General features: G+C 34.2%; 1 protein-coding gene across 5 annotated transcripts in view; it reads left to right on the plus strand.

Moving 5' to 3' along the window:
- The window catches only part of LOC131432014 (extracellular serine/threonine protein CG31145), a 224,093-nt gene that overhangs the window by 73,661 nt on the left and 134,190 nt on the right, over positions 1-16,242 (plus strand). For 2 of the 5 annotated variants that reach the window (XM_058598032.1, XM_058598031.1), the window contains exon 1: positions 4,505-5,248. The exons of 1 other annotated variant lie outside the window; for it this stretch is intronic. The gene's annotated coding sequence lies outside the window, so the exon portion shown is untranslated. Of the gene's footprint in view, positions 1-4,504; positions 5,249-16,242 lie in introns of those variants that run through there. 2 more of the 5 variants (XM_058598037.1, XM_058598033.1) reach the window with 1 other exon arrangement.

The raw sequence follows: 16,242 nt of genomic DNA on the forward strand, positions 1-16,242 counted from the left end.
CTTATATATTTGTCAGTTGAAATAAATGACAAAATATGAACTTAAATTGATTAGTATTTCCACTTATGATTTTGCTTGTTAAAATTTTACATTTTGTTTTGTTTTTAAGAGTAAAATGATTTCTTTCAAAAAGTAAAATGATTTCTTTCAAAATAATTTTTGATACATTTTTCTTCGTTTTATATATATTTTAGTAATTTCAATTACTCATATTTATAATAACCAAAAAATTTACATACCACAATCAAGCTCTGATATATTACTTTCTGTAGTATCAAATGATTCAGTGCCCTTTCTGTCCGGTCAATACAGAGATAACCAGCATAAAAGATTTGTTATGCAGAAAACGTGCTACGGAATGATATGCAGTTTCTAATATTATTTATTATCAATACCTACAGGCGAAACAATTGTTCTGGTTTATAAGAATTAAAACAGATAGGTTTCATTTGAACAATAAACTTCGTTGTATCATTACACAAATAAGATATAGATAAAATGAATCAATTCGACCGTCCCACAACAAAAGGGCCTAACTGCAAACGACAGTTTCTCTTTGTTTACTTTTTCTTTCACGATTTACCGAACTGATTTTATATTTGACGCTTCACTCTTCGATACACTTTTAAGGTCAAACTACAAGCTTTCGATTTATATTGGTAACTTTAGAAAATTTGCAATAATTGCTCCGTAATAATCAAAAGAGAAAGTGAACAAAGAGAGGCTCTCATTTGCAGTTAGGCCCTTTTGTCGTGGGACTATCGAATTGTTTTCTTAACATAGAAGTAAATAAGAATTTAATAAACATATATATTGTCAATAAAATCAACTCTGCTGATATTGATATGCAATAAATCGGTGATTTATTTCAACAAGAAAATTAGCCGGAACAATATTTTTTTTCGTGTGGATAGATCAAAATTTTGATTTACATCAAACTGAGGTGTTGAAGGGAGAAATTGATTTGAAACAGTCATATTTTAGTTTGAAATTAACATATATATATATATATATATATATATATATATATATATATATATATATATATATATATATATATATATATATATATATATATATATATATATATATATATATATATATATATATATATATAATTTACTAACTGATTTGTTATTTATGACAAGCTTCATCTCTCTGCGTAAATATTGTAAGCTTAAAAATGGATTCATTTGTCGATGGGGTCGTGCGCTTACTGGAAACTCCATTTACGAGCAAAATGATGACTTGCAAATGGATTCAGTTCGAAGTTGTGTTATAAAGATAATCATTGATGCTTCTTTTTCATTGTATGTGACAAAACACAATGAACTACTTTGCAGCGTAAGACCTTAGCGACTATTATTGAACTAAACAATAATCATGTAACCTTATTAAATGATTAGAAAGTTATGTAGTCCTATGAAGCATAATGTTGGCATTAAAAATAGTAGTCATCTGGTCGGTGTTCAGTGCGGCGCTGCCAAATATGTGTTCGTTTGTTGTGGATGTTCGCTGCATTGCAATTCGCTATTAATTTTGGTTCACCGGTTAACAGAAAACGCTGTACTTAAAAAGTAGGTTTAGTATTACTGTAATTTTAAACGCTTCTAACTAGGTGATTTAAAGATGGATTTATATTATTTCTCGATGAACATCAGATTTGGCCCTAGCTGCAAATGACAGATTCTCTTTGTTTACTTTATCTTTCGATTATTACGGTATTCTTAGCGATCCATCTCTCTAACTTTTTGCCAAAAATAATAACTAATACTATCATATTTTTATCAGTACGAACAAAGAGAAACTGTCTAATGTTCATCGAGAAATAGTATAAATCCATTTTCAAATCACCTAGTTCTAAACGTTTAAAATTATGGTAATGCTGAGTCTGATCATCGATATTTAACAACCAGTAGTTTTGAAAACATTTAACCCAAACAAGCATAGCAAAAGTATTTGCTCTTCATAATAAGTACATACTTGTAATAAATTGGATTAAATTGACTGATGTTTGAACGTGTTAATCAGAGCACATCAACCAGCTTGGTTAGAGGATGATTATTTTTGTCGATACTGTTTCAAACCTCTACATATGGGTATTTTAGAATGGGTTCGACGAGAAGGTTTTGATGTTTCAAGTCACCACCAAACTCAAATTGGCGACTTCCTCTATATCGAGGTTAATGCAATCCTGATCCCTCCGAAATCAGAAACAAAAACGAAAAAAAGTTTGAGAAACATTATGGGGCTGTTGATCCTGTAGTTTACACCGTGAGATAGAGGTTTTAAGAGATACGAGTCCTACAATGTGAAATTTTTTTTTGGTCCGATCTTAGAAATTTTAGTAAGTTATAAACGTTACGAAACAATACATGCGTTACTTTTTTGTAAGTTATAGGCGTTTCGATGCGTTACTTTTTTGTATATTATGGGCGTTACGAAGCGTTACATGTGTTATTTTTGTGAATCATAGGGGTTACGAAGCGATACATGGGTTACTTTTTTGTATGTTATAGGCGTTACGAACTTTACTTTTTGGTTACTACGATTCATAACAATTGTTACTCATTTTAAAGTTATAAGCGTTATAAGTGTTACTTTTTTGTAAATCATAGGCGTTATTAAGCGTTACATACGTTACTTTCTATGAGTTATAGACATTACGAAGCGTTACACATTTGTAAGTTACAAGTGTTATGTTGCGTTATTTTTTAGTGAATTTTAGGCGTTACCAAGTGTTACATTTTGTAAGTTAAAGTTGTTACGAAATTGTCATGTACTACTCTATATAAGTTTTTGGCGCTACAAAGCGTTACATGCGTTAGTTTTTTGTGAGTTGTGGGCGTTACGTGAAAAGTTTTTTATTCATTTTATTTTTCGAATGAAACGTTTTTTATTTATATAAACTTGGGTCATGACTCAAGAAACAACTGCAATTTATTCAACACAATTGTTTTCTCAGGCCTTTTCAAATTGCTTCAACAATATCAGTAATTATAAGATCAAAGGATATTTTTAATGTACGCAACAGTTGAGGCGTAATTCTTTTATTTGTACACAATATTTGGTCATGTTTGATTGTTTCCTGCGAGAACATGTGACTGGCGATTATCACTTCACCTATTTTTTTCGATTTGGAAGTTGATTCACTCCATGTCTCGTTGCGTTTGGGATAAGTAAAACTCAAACCAAATGCGTTTTGTAACGGAAGTTTGTAGCTTTCGGACAGTATATAACATTCCGAGTGAAAATATTATTTTCTGCAGACCAAAAGTAATCATTTTTTTACTAGATTTCCGTTTGAGCTGCTAGTAGAATATTGTCACTAATAGTATTGTTGTTGTACCGTTTAATTCTACTTTGTCACATCATTACACTCTCACAAAGTCACTATTTTCACAGTCACTATTTTAACAAAGTGTATCAAACGTACCTTCCTCAGAGTATCGGTTATCGGTCGAAACACTGAGGAAGGATGTAAATAACATTCCGAAATACGTATCTGTATTATATCGTTTGATACACTTTGGTGCAAATGAGACTATGAAAATAGTTACTTTGTGAGAGTGTAATGATGTGACATAGTAGAATTAAACGGCACAACAACAGTACTTTAAGTGATCTATTTATTTATTTGGGAGCAAGGAAAAGCCCGATGGAAATGAAATTTGACAATCTCTCTCTCCAGCACGCATGAAATCTCCTCATCATTTGTACCAACAGATTACAATGATCCAACAGATACATTTGGACTTCACACTAGCAATCGAAACTAACAACTGAAACTAAATCTATAACCCTATATGTAGTTGATGACACCAAGCATTACATGGCAGTAATACTGTTCTTTCTTTCTTTCGCCCAGAAGCCCGTATCATTCAACTTCTATGTATACTTCATTGCTATATTACTATTTAGGATATATTTTAAAAATTCGAGTTTTGCCAGAAGTTTGTTGTTATTGATACCCCAGTTTGCAATATATTGGTGAATGGAAAACGAAATATGCTCAGCGCATCTTAGGCTGCCAACACTGGTCATTTCAAAGTAAACAGGTACGAACAGTATAACACATCTCTTCATGCTTCCATCCTCTCCCATAAAATTCAATATAACAGTTGAACAGCGAGAGAAAGAAATGCATGTAAACAGACCGTGAATGAGGTAAAAGAGTGTGGTAGGAGCATACATTTTGACGTTAGGGATTCCCACAGTCAGGGCAATCGCTTTTGCAATCTCAAAAACGCTCAACGTTGATAGGAAAGCTTCTAGGCTCTCATGCATCGAGTGGAACTCGCTCATTCTCTCGCTCTCTCCCTCTCTGTGATTCTTCACGCGGACTTTGTAGTAATCGGAACGGGAAAGATGAACCAAAACAACACCGTAATCCAAGAAGCATCGGAATATCATCCGCTTACACTGAGGTTGCTTCTTTTCCAATGGCTCAGCAGAGTAGTGGTGTGTTTCACTGTGGCAATGTTTCCCGGTGTTTGTGCAACGTGAAACCCATCGCGAATGAAACGAGAGAGAAATGTGAGCTGCTTTTTTGACAGACAATTATTATTATAGTTTCAATGAAATGCGAATCTGATCAGAAAACAACACGCGCAGTTCGTGACAAGTGTGGCTCGATGTGAAATGAGTGCGAAAAAATTAAACGAAAGAAAGGAAGCAAATTTTCGATTAAAAACGAATCAATCTCTCGGCTAGTGCTTGATTACAGTCAATAGTTGATTATTTTGCTTCATATTCGAACTCATCTGACGTCGTGATGTGCGAGACGATGGAGATCTCCCTGTCTTTCAACATAACATACCGATAGAGTGCTGCAAGGTGGTGAGTGGAGATCCTGGTGTTGTGATCTAGAAAATAGGTGAAGTGTTTTCGTTTTCATCGTCAGCCGTTCCGGGTTACCTGGACAATGCAAATTGCGCTTTGAGAAAGTGATTGTTCGGTGTTTACCCCTACAATTTGGTGGGCGTGATACAAAAGAAGCAAAAAGTGTGCTGAAAAATCAAGCTCTAAATGAATGATAACCTTTGGTAAAAGTTTCGCACATAAAGGAAGAGCAGATTCGGTGGAGTTTATTGATTTTTGTGTCTCTTGCATCGAAACCTGTTTCTGCGAAGCGTTGGCCAATCACCAGCATTTGTAGTCTTGCTGGTGCCTCGACTGCATCGGAATGCTGCTGTACTGAAAAAAAGTGGATCTTCGTAGCCTTAGTCAAACAAAGAGGAAAAAAGAGGTGAATCAACAATTACATGCTACCTATTGAGTCGCTTATGATGATTCACTATGGGTTGCAGCATCCCTTGCTCGAGAGAGAGAGTCAATTTGGTGACCCAAATGCGGATCAGTTTTTATTGGGGTTGGTTTTTGATTCTCGTAGATGCCTAGCAAAATCTACCGTCTTTTTTCTGTGACAGGGTTACCAGTAACGATCAGCTGTTTCAGGCGGATTGATATCAAATTCTTGACTATCGTAAACCCTGTCGAGTAACACAATAGTTTTTAGTTGAACTGTTCGACCACTTGACAACTTGCCAAAATACAACGAATTGAAACAATTTGCGCAATGTTAGCAGCCGATGCAAATAGAATGACGAAGCGAAAGAGATTTCCTTGTCACACTGATAGAAAAAGACAGGCTGAAACGATGCAGTAGTTTGGGTATTTAACCTTCAGTGTTTCGACGTTATCACGTCAGTTTCATAACATATTTTCTTGACGAACTTATCTCTGATGTTCCGTGGTAGAGTTGTTGCCTGTAAACTTCGGTCTATGAAAATTCTAATACAAACACCTATGCAACATTTATCAGTGTTTGACTAACGCGCTTTAAACATATCAGAAATTTAATCAGCAACAGCTGATTATGAATAACAAAATATGCGCATCAATGTGTGTCACGTAGAACCACTCACCAACTAATTACTACCCAGGCGACAAAAAGTCGACTGCCGAGAGAATAAATTGTTGATTCGTTGCCATTTAGCCCAGAATCGTGCGAAGATGCTTGCCTGTTCCCTCTCTTAGAAGACTTCGCTAGAGATCCCCGTTCGAATTGGTGGCCCAGATTCGGAGTTTCGCTCTAGCAATCTACGCACGGCATGCTGAGACAGGCCTTGAGTGACGCGGTTGCAAACGCGTTATAACAAACGTGACTCCGGTTGGGCCAAACGATGGTGGTACGCTTCACGCTCGATGGTTTGTAAACAAGCCATAAACATTTATCGTATCGCCCCGTCTTCCGCCCTACTAACTTTGAATAGTAGCATAAAACGGTGAATCTAAACAATATGCAAAATCGCTGAACGATGGAACGTCAATACAGGAATGATCGGTGGTTTCTTCGGGTGGAACACACGTTGTGGCCCTCGAACCAAAAAAATACACAAATATTTTTAAAAAATCGCTAAATTGTTCACGGATTTCAATTTTGTTGCTTCAAGCTAGTATCAAATGTTAGAGGGGCTGGGGTCCACTAGGAGAATCGGCCAGTACCAGCATAGATGCCGTGTGGAATCCGGTGGAAAAAACTTAACCAAGAAGAGATCCACTGGGTTCCTGCTTCCATGTCGTAAAAGGCGACAATTGCAAGAGTGTCTTTTCCCCTTCAGTTATCAGATTTTTTCAACGTTTTACATCTTATTACTTTATTTTACTAAATTATCTCTTCACTAAACTTCATTCAACTAATCAATTTCCGGTTAGCTTCTGAGCAAAGTTTTATTTGGTATTTTTTCTTCTTTCACGTTATTGCTTGTCTTTCATGATTATAATTTGAATGATGAATATCAACTATTGTGCAGATCAGTTAATATCACAATGTTAATAACAGAGATAACATAGATACTTTTTTATTTGATTAATTAATATTTTTTTCTTGGTAGCCGGCTGCCCAGATCAACCAATGTAGCAAAATAACCATTTTTCGCGGTAAATAATAATGTGTAAATAATTACAATACGAGTGACACCTGTTGACCTTTGTTTGGTGATTTAAAATGATTTGAGATAATTTATAGAATATGTCACTACAATGAATCAACTATTTTGTCTAAATCCTATTCACTCGTTTATTTTGTAGCAGGTAATTCCATTTAGGAAAAATAGAGAAGTGTTTATTCGTTACGCGATAATATTTCAAATTTTCCTTCAGTTTCCACGAATAAGAACTTCGTTTCGGTTCGGGTCGTTTGAGTTACAATTTGAACAAGTTTTGGACCAAATTTTCTCAATTTTAGAGTTTTTGGCCAATGTTCCCGGTACTTTCGAAACCGGGAACTGGTACATCAGTTTTGTTGGGTAACTAGATAGGCCTAATACAGGTTCAAAGAACTTGATTCGATTAAACGTCCCCATGAATATAACATACTCGTGAAATTGATGCTTCTCATTTATCACCCTGTAATTCTGGAACCGAAAGTCGTATCAAGATAATCACCCTCATTCTTATTTACGCTTGTATCGACCATACTACGAACGGATACTTTCGAACGAATACGAATAAACCATTTTTATTTCAATGAATTCAAACGCGACTCGTTTGCCACAAAATATTGAAAAATTAGTAAACTTCTTCCAATAAATGGTAAGCCACGATTAAATCACTCCAATTCTTGTGATTAACCATATGCGAAACGCTAGAATGTATGCCAGTTTAATTTCGTACGATACGTGTATTCGAACATCATTCGTTCGAACAAAAAGATCCATTCTCGTTTACAGAGAAATAGACAAAATGCCCTTGTTTTTATTCGTCAGTTCAATACTGCGAAAAAAATTGAAAACATTGCATTGAAAAAAGTTTCACCGATGTCCAACAAATTTCTTTTCGAATGTAAAGGTGATTTGCAATTAAATGATAAATTTGGTTTTTGAATAAAACATTTATGCGCGGTTGCAAGGTTTTACGTATCAAATTTTACCATATCTATTTGGTACTTTATGGAAACTATGCCATAGGTAAACATGCTTTATTTTATATTAAATGCATGATTTTACCTAAGTAATGAATATGTAGACTATAGAAAAAAACATGACAAAATTTCTAGAAATATGTAATATATTTTTCTCAGATACTACTGATCAAACTATTATTTCCAATGCTTTTTTTTACTTTGCATGAAGTTTATTGTCAAAATTTAACTTACCGACTTGAATAAAATTGATCTTGAGTACGATTTTTTTTTTATTATGTAGCATTCCTCACTTCTTTGATGCTTGGGATCTTCCTAAAACATTACAGGGTTGTGAACGAGACACGACCGATCATGATGACGTTGAAGATGCAATTTTCGCATATTTCATTAATTGTGAAACACTACCTAGGGTTCTAAAGTCAATGTTAGGATTTCTGGAAGTAAGAACCTTCAGTTATTAATATTTCAACGTCAAGTACACTCAAGAAATATTTATAAAATTCCAATTTGTTTTTTATTCTATAAGTTTAAAGGCACACTGCTTAAGTTCTAAGATGCCGAGGGTATATTCCAACGATGGTCCATATCTACGGAGATCTGCTATCCCTACGGATCTACTTCTTAGAACTTATGTGTTTTGGTCTATTTTTTTAGGAAACTACATAATATTGAAATTGGAAATTATTCAACTATAATCACATAATTATTATAATTAGCTATTTCGGGACCAAATACAGGGTGACAAGTGACCGGAAAAATCGTGAAAACCGCGAAAAAGTCGGGAATTTGGTTTCACCGGGAAAAAGTTGGAAACTTTAGTGAAATTCCGGGAATAAATTTACTAGCCCTAATCTTAGTAACGATATTTAAAGCAAAGTCTTGGCATTACATTCCTTTTGTGGAATTTGGCCTTTCTGTTTCAACAGACTTCGCAGCCGATTCTTAGTGTACAGAATCATTGCATGGCTAGTACTATGAATCCTACTGACACTAATACCGTTTTCGTTTTTGAACCTAGACGCGGGCTACTCTGACTCCGAGTAAAACGAACACGTGGTACGCGCCTTAAACAACAACTCATGAAAAACAGAAAAAATAAACAAACTCGGCTGGATGCGTGGTGCGACCCGAGAAAATTTTCAGAGCGAAACTACGCGCTGGGAGTCCGATCTAGAGCGACCTCAGGTTGCTAAAACAAACATATCAAACGTTGTTTGGGCGACTCTGGGTCAGCTTTCGGGCTGCTCTGATCAATAAACGAAAACGGTATAAGAATTCTTCCAGGTCGGGGCTCGAACATACGACAACTGACTTCTAAGACCAGCGTCCTATGCATTGAACCACCAACCCGGGACGGAGTAACGATATTCAGCATCATGATTTTCCTGATACAACAAATTAAAAGTTGGAGGCAATACTAAATTTTTTTTCAACTTGTATGGGTTTGATAGCATAGATTCTCTCATTGTTACTTAGGTCGAAATGAACATTTTATACAGAAATGTAGTCCCAAAAATTGCGCGCAAAATTTCAACCGCTGGAATTGAACGAATGGTCGCACAAAGCATAACAAGCGTAACCGACACATAGAACCCAGGAATATTTCCAGCGTTTGAGCGCAGTGGGCTTACCACATCATTTGTTGGCTTGTGAAAGAGGTTCTTATTGATAAGTAATAGATTTTTGAATATTTCACACTTTAAATATATCCTAATTCAATCTTTATTATTATTGATTCCTATCACACTATGGCTGTGAACATTTATAATTGGCTAATATAAGGTTATATTTATATGTATTGACTAACTTAGTTACAATGTATATGCCTGAGTTATGAAGCAAGCATAAGTTCTCCTTCTACAGAATGATTGAAAAGAAGAAAACATTCAAATATTTTCAGTATCTTTGCCACCAGGCCCTTCCCGCCGATGAGATGAAATTAATGTGAAGTATTCACTTGACACGCATGATAGAGCGCGGTCGAAAACCATTATCGATTAAAACACTGTCGAAAAAAAAATTACTGGACATTCACTTTCGACGTATTCCATTCCAATTGACTTTCGTTGTTGTCGAGCGACGTTTTGTGTCATATATTATTTACCAATAAGTTCGAAGCATGAACATATAAATTTTAATATTTTATCCGAATCAGTCGAAAACGAATATACAAATAAAAATTTTTGAATATGTTGAATAATAAGTTTTTCGAAGAATTCATACTTATACTACCCAATGATATTCATTATTTTATTTCATCAACATTGAGCTCAACAGAGTTAGACATTACTAGCATTATAAACCACAGTTACTTAGAAAATGAACAACTTTTTACAATTCCCATGTTATTGTATTCAATTCATTGTTACTTAAACACAAAACCCAATGTTGCATAACCGAACCTACTCAGAATTTCTCAAACTACCACACCCAGAAAAATCCTCACTTCAATGCTACGTGAAAACGTGTGTGATTTTTAATCATATAATTTTTCTAGTAATACTTATGTGAAGTATAGGTGGCACAGAATGAACTCATGAACTCTTAGTCCACATTTGTATCACGAAATCCCTACATGACTTTTTTCGTAGATTCTGTAGAATAATTTTGTGAAATTTACACGAAGTTTATTAACATTGTATTGTAAAATTACTTTCATTTGAACTTACTTTTTACCAGAATTTTTCGAAATTGTTACATTATTTTTATGTAATTGTTACTAAGATCTATATTGAATGCATATAGGTATTAAAAACTAATAAATTACATAGTAGACATAACATTGCGATAAAATTTCGTTCGCACGCAGTTTATTCTGAAATTTTTATTTTGAAATGACATAAAATTTCGTTTCTATTGAATCTCTGGTGAAGAATATCAGAAATACAGAACGCATGGTTCTAAATGTATGATCCGATCCTCTCAAGAGCAGCTAAACTGTTAGAATTATTTTAAATTGGTATCATTTTACGGGTTGAGATGCATGTATTACGATTGACGATAATTTTCGATGTACAGTTTCCTTAGAAGATTGCTGTGCTGAAACACAATCTAGGGGATTTGCTTTTTGAACTGTAAAAAAGAAAAGTTGAGTTGTGTCTCAGTTTCGTATTTTTTGTACACAGAATTCGCGTAATACCGATTGGTCATGCAAATAAGTAGTTGAGGGTTTGTTTCGCAGAACCATTTAGTAAACTCAATCACGTTTGCTACATTTGCTTATAAACTATACTTCTGATATATACTAATATTAGATCTGAAAGTATTATAGACATTAGTTAGACTTTAGAATTGTTGATGAAAAGCCAAAAAGATGATTTTTGGAATCTACGTTATTTTTACATGAGATTAACGTGTGGATTTTTTCGTTTGAAGTGTTATAATTTTCAGTTGCATTTTCAGATTCTTTGTAAAATTTAGGATTACCAATATTGATTTATAAAATAACTTAGAACATCATTTTTAAGCCCTGACAACACTGAAAATCTCCATATTGGATTTGAAAATAGCCCAACACATTATTCCTGGGCATCAATTTAACGGGTATGGCCCGTTTCAAAAATAAAAATATTGTAATAATTTGTTTCAACCTCGATAAAGTGCAAGTCGTCAATTGGGTCAATTTGGGTTTTATAGTGACTTGAAACCTCAATGTTTGAAACCTGCTCGTCGAGTCCATTCCAAAATACATCAAGCTGGTTGACGAGCTCTGATTGACATGTTCAAACATCAGTCAAATTAATCCAATTTATTACAAGTACTTATAATAAATAGCAAATAGTTTTTTGATTTTACTGGCTGTTAAATTTTGATGATCATTAGGTTAGTCCCTAAGTGCCAATGAAAGTTTCTTTTGTTTACTTTCTATTTCAATTGTTAGGAAATATACCTGAATTTTTAGATAATTTCTTCACTGCTGATTAATAAAATAAACTTGCACCCAATATTAATAGATTTCTCTTTGTGCAAAAGTCCATACTGCCTAGAATGAGCGGTATATTCTTATGCAGGACACGAAGCCTCCCTATACCGATCAAAGCAGATTGGCGATAGAAATTAAACGGATGACATCATGACGGCCGGCTGTGATTGGTTCGGGAAAACATAGGTCGATTCAAATCAATTTGTAAATAGTATGCTATTGAAATACTGAAACAACGTTGCCTTGCATATTTAAGATAAATGTTTCCGAGTCGATTGGTTTTTTTCAATAACTTTTTATTGGAATATTAGTTAAAATTAAATTATTAACATTTAAATTGGGTGTTCAGCCACATTTGGCGAATTTTCAGCCCTATTATATACATGATTTGGTTATTACCATGAGGACATTATTTGCTTCCGCAATTATGAGATTTTTGTGTAGGGAAAATTTTAAACCTACTTGTATTGTGTAATGGGGAAAAGAAACTTATATACTAACTTACTAACTAATACAGAGAGCGAATCGATTCAATTGAAGATTGCATCGATTTTTGTCGGAATTTGCTTATAATATTATGACATGACATTACATCTAATGGTTCTATATTTGTGAGTCTGTGTAACTCATTTGTACTAAACCAGGGAGGACGCTTCAAAATCATTTTCAAAATTCTGAATCCTTTGAAGCGTTTTCTTCCTGGTAGAACAACAACTTGACCAAATTGGTACTGCATAAAGCATGGCTAGTCTGAAAATTTGTTTATAAATTAACAATTTGTTTTTTAGACAGAGCTTAGAATTTCTGTTTATAAAAGGATATAAACATTTAATATATTTATTACACTTTGCCTGGATTCCTTCAATGTGATCCTTGAAAGTGAGTTTTTTGTCATACGTTAAACCTAAATAATTTGCTAGATCAGACCGTGTCAATTCCAAGCCATTCGATTTGAGAATGTGATTATTGTTTGGTTTAAGAAAAGACGCTCTTAGCTTATGAGGAAAGATAATTAATTGCGTTTTTGCTGCATTTGGTTTAATTTTCCATTTTGTCAGATAATCACTGAAAATATTGAAACTTCTTTGTAGGCGACTGCAGATCACTCTTAGATTTCTACCTGTGGCTAACAGACTTGTGTCGTCACAGAATAGCGATTTCTGACAACCAACGGGTAGATTTGGAAGATCAGAAGTGAAAATATTATACAAGATTGGAGCTACGCTCGAACCTTGCGGAACACCGGCTCGTACGGGTAGCAATTCAGATTTACAATTCTGATAGCTAACCTGAAGAGTACGATCAGTTAAATAATTTTGAATCATTTTGATCAAATAAATAGGAAACTGGAAGTCAGACATTTTTGCTATTAAACCTTTGTGCCAAACACTGTCGAATGCTTTTTCTATGTCTAGAAAAGCAACTCCAGTGGATAACCCAGAAGATTTATTTGCTTTTTTCATGTTCGTTACTCTGACAAGTTGATGAGTAGTTGAATGTTCATGACGAAATCCAAACTGCTTTGGTAAAAAAATTGAATTCTCTTTTATATGAGACATCATTTTCAACAAAATAATTTTTTCAAAAGGTTGACTGATAGAAGAAAGTAGGATAATTGGTCGATAGCTTCTTGACTTTACATCAGGTTTGAGGATAGGAATTACTTTAGCGTTTTTCCATCTTTTTGGGAAGTAAGCTAATGAAAATCACTTGTTGAAAATTTTAACCAAGAGTTTCAAGGCAACATCGGGAAGACTTTTAATAAGAATATTCAAGATTCCATCATTACCAGGAGCTTTCATGTTTTTAGGTTCCCTAATAATTGATTTAATTTCATCAAAATTCGTCTCAATAATGTCAACTTGTGATAACACTTGGGTCGAAATATGATCATATTTCAGTGAGACTTCATTTTCAATAGGACTCACAACGTTCAAATTAAAACTGTGGACAAGTTTTTGAACTTTTTCACCATTTGTAAGAAGTATTTGATTTCCTTCCTTGAGAGCAGGAACTGGTTTCTGAGGTTTCTTAAGAAACTTAGAAAGTTTTCAGAAATTCCAATTTATTACAAGTGGTTTAATTTGTTCAACTTCTTTAGCGAAATTTTTATTTCGCAAAAGAGTAAATCTATGTTTAATTTCGTTTTGTAAATCCTTAACTATGTTTTTCATAGCAGGATCACGAGAACGTTGATATTGTCGTCGACGAACATTCTTCAACCGAATGAGCAGTTGAAGATTGTCATCGATGATAGGAGAATTTAATTTAGTTTGAGCTTTGGGAACTGAAAGATTTCTAGCTTCGATAATATAATGATTCAAATTATCAATTGCTGTGTCGATGTCCGCAGAATTTTCTAAAATAGTTTCATGATCCACATGATTTTCAATGTGAGATCTGGAATCCAACCAATTAGCTCTATGATAGTTGAATATAGAACTAATTGGATTAATTATAGCTTCGTTGGAAAGTCTGAATGTTACTGGAAGATGATCTGAGTCAAAGTCAGCATGTGTAATCGGTTCACTACAAATGTGACTTTGATCTGTTAGAACCAGATCAATTGTAGGCGGGTTTTTCACGGAAGAGAAACAAGTCGGATTACTGGGATGAAGAACTGTGAAGTAACCAGCTGAGAGTTGATTATGAAGTATTTTACCATTACTGTTATTTTGCCTACAATTCCACTGGACATGCTTAGCATTTAAGTCCCCTATTACGAAAAATTTCGGTCGATATCTTGTGAGTTTTTGCAAATCGCCTTTAAAGAAATTTAATTGTTCGCCGGTGCATTGGAAGGCCAAATATGCTCCAGTGATGAAATAAATTTGTTTCGATTCCCAAGCTTTCAATAACTTTAGTATTGAAAGAAGGTAAAATTCGATGTTTAATTTTCCGTTGAACAAAAATGGCAACTTCACCACCCATTCCAGTAAACCTGTCAAATTGATGAACCACATAATGTGGATTGGTTTTTAAATTTGACGTTTGGTTTAAGAAATGTTTCTGTCACAATGGCATTACGCATTTTGTGAACTTTGAGAAAATTATAAAATTCATCTTCACTCGATTTTAAAGATCGAACATTCCAATTTAAAATATTCAAATAATTATTTAACATCACTGTTAAATTTTAAATTTTTTATAATATTATTTGCAAATTGCCATCCAACATGAAATGCTTCAAAAAGTGATGAAGTCGAATCCATTCGGATGATCATTTGAAAAAGTTGATGTTGGTGGTGGATCATTTTATTTTCCGTGATATCGCCTAATTCGACTTCGTTTAGAGAAGCGAATGGCATTGAAGGAATACGAGTCGATTTGTTGTTAAATTGTAGCAATTCATCAACAAATGACTGAGTTATTATCGTTGAAAATTATGACTAAAAAAGGTTACGCTGCAATTTTTCAAATTTTTAATTGACACCCGAGCTCATATATTGAAGAGTAAGGCATTTTGCATGCCAAAAAATGATTTGTTTTGGGTGTTTTCCCGATTCATCATGCGTACTTACCACTGCCGATTTATGTATCAATGTATAAAGTGTGTAAATTCAATCCACAACACATTCAAGATGTTTGTAAACAACAATTTCCATAACAACCAAATATGCTTCCAGGGTTTTGAATATAGCATCATCAGCATCTCGGTGCACAACTGCGCCAGTGCTGTCCTGGTCATATCGACCAACAAAAATGTACCATCAATCAGCTAGTGCCGGAAAAGTTACCAACATCAATATTCATAATTTGCGAAGCCAAACCAAACTCAATCCATATGGATAATTTCCAGCGTTGTCAGGTCAATACGTCGGGCACAGAATGCAGTGAACATCCAAAATAATTCACATCCAAATGTAATCAATTCGCTGAAGTGCTAATTTGCTTTAAGGGGATGTCACCTTCGATAATGAATCTGAACATTTTGACGAATCTACCATTTTTACAAAGCTTATGGTCAAAACTTTAAAGTAGCTTTCGGTCAGGTGAGCTGTGGAGGCTTCGTAGCGCCCTACAGAAAATGAAATAAGATTAAATTTTCATGTAAATATATCTCATCAACGAACTCCCTTAAACTTTCATTGTTGGCGAATTGGATCTCATAGCAACATATTTCGCATCCAAATTTATTCAACGAATTTCACATTTCGGCGAAGTGCAAACAAACACGTTGATATTTTTTATTAACATGCTAGGGACTCTGTGCTTTGTACTGTATCCTGTGACTACGAGTTGAAGGTCATTGTATTGGCTGGAAACAACGCATTATCGAAACTGTTTGCCACCCAGGCAAATAACAATGTCAATTCGTAAAATGGGAGTGGATTTTATTCGATTAAATTATTAATGAGGCATTATCCTTCATTAAAACAGACGTTGAATTCAT

The sequence above is a fragment of the Malaya genurostris genome, chromosome 2, assembly GCF_030247185.1.
Source record: "Malaya genurostris strain Urasoe2022 chromosome 2, Malgen_1.1, whole genome shotgun sequence".
Taxonomy (NCBI): domain Eukaryota; kingdom Metazoa; phylum Arthropoda; class Insecta; order Diptera; family Culicidae; genus Malaya; species Malaya genurostris.